The sequence below is a fragment of the Phoca vitulina genome, unplaced genomic scaffold (assembly GCF_004348235.1).
Source record: "Phoca vitulina isolate PV1807 unplaced genomic scaffold, GSC_HSeal_1.0 scaffold30, whole genome shotgun sequence".
NCBI classification, from domain to species: Eukaryota; Metazoa; Chordata; class Mammalia; order Carnivora; family Phocidae; genus Phoca; species Phoca vitulina.
Window position 1 is genome coordinate 21,254,720 of NW_022589733.1, and position 1,913 is coordinate 21,256,632.

Consider the following 1,913-nt stretch of genomic DNA (forward strand, 5'->3'; position numbering starts at 1 on the left):
GCCATATTTCCTCCCCCTTTTTCTTTCTTCTCCTGTTTCCTTTTTCCTTTCTTCTCCCTCCAACCTGCTTCCCTCCAAGAATTCAGTGGTTTGCATCAGGCTGAGCGCAAAGGGATGTGTCAGACAGTGGGTATGGCCCATGAACAAAATAGGAATCCACCTCTTTTTCCTGGCCCCACACAAAGCGCTTCTCTACTGTAACGTATGGACCCTGATTGCGATGCTGTCCTTAAGCATCTGTCTGCCTTTTCATTAAAATTCTCAATTTCAAGGTTTAGAAACACAAATGTAAGAATCCCCCTGGGTATAAAAGTCTTGCATGACAAATTCTCTTTGCCCTTTTAGAAATAATATTTTTGTTTAAAAAAAAAAAAAGCAGGCTCTTTACCTACTGCTTTAAAGCTGTTTTAAGGCAAGTTCTTTATTTTTTGCTGTCTTAAAACTTGGGCTCTTGTAACTTACAATCAATATGGAAAAGCTCCTTCCAATCATGGTTTTTAGAAAATGGTTACTCATTTGTGTCTTTTGTATGTGTGACATGAGAGATTTAGGGTCTGAGTTGGGGAGGGTGGATAAGTAAACTAGATACTGTTGCAGCCACGATTTGGGGGTAAAAATTAATCTCTGGAATTAGCATTGTAGCGATAGATGGAGGCCTTGAGGTTTGTGTCAGAGAAATGTGAATCAAAACATCTGTGTGTAGGTCTTGGCACACCAGCCTCCCATGGTTATGAAGGTGAGTGTGGGCTGTTCTCAGGAAAGCCTGCACTCTGTCCTACCCAGGAGGGCCTGGTCACCCAGCGGGTACCAGGTCCTTAAATATAACTGCCTAGAAATGAAGGGTTGAATTCAGGGCATGGCGTGCAATTTAGCTCCAAATGTTTTATTGTTTGTTTCAGGGACTTTTGTTTTTGTTTTTAACAAAGAAAAAGCCCTCTCCTGGCTTTTTCTTTGTTAAAACCTCAAGGTTATTGAAGCACTAATTTTAAAATCCACGTGTATGTATATTTTCCTAAAAATACCAGGATCTGGAGGGATACACTAATCTCCCTAAACCCCATTGTGCTGTGAAAATAGAGAGTCCAGGTTTAGCTACAAGTCAGAATGCTGACATTCACTGTATCTTAGCTCAGAGATCATATTTACCTTTGCTGAAGGGAAGGGAGACAGCGTTGGAGAGTGAATGTGTATGTGGAGAGAGACAAGCCAGTTTGGGTCAGTTGGGATCACTGTAATTTACCAGCCAGCTAAGTGTCCGGGGGGCTGGCCTCTGGCTCGGAGAGTGGGTAAGGGGAGGAGTAGGGAAGAGGTGAGCATTCCCTGATTTATTTTTAAATATTTATCCTTTTGGCTGTTGCCAGATGAGATGAGACTAGTTATGGAGAACGGCCTTTTCTGAGAGTAGGTTTATTTGTCAACAGTGTTCAGGGGCCATGAGATAGTGCCAGGCCATCTGTGCTGGGCAGGCTGTGAGTCTCCCTACAGGCATCTTGCCCTCAGAAGAGCCAGGGCCTTGCAGAGCTGGAGGACAGAATTTGCAACATGGATTTCAGGGTAACTGTTGATTCCAGCTGTAAGTGCAGAAGTTTCTGAATCCCTCTGAAGGGGTGTTGTTTAGCGAATGATGGAAATAAGTTTCGGGAGAGGTAGTGCCCCAGCTTTTTGGTAATGGTTTATATTCGTCATGATACAGGGGCCATAGATGACCTGCCTGTGGATTCACCTGTTAAAATGTTGCCTGTCACAAAGGCAAGCTTGACTGGCTCTCAGCATGTCTGTAGCTGGTGCTGGATTAAGATAAAGGAGAGGGACCCAGGGTCACTCTCAGTTCCACTTGTCAGGCCTGTGAGGTGCAGGAGGCGGATGGCGGTGTCCACCGCTTGGGACACCAGCCCTTTCCTGCAGATCCCCCC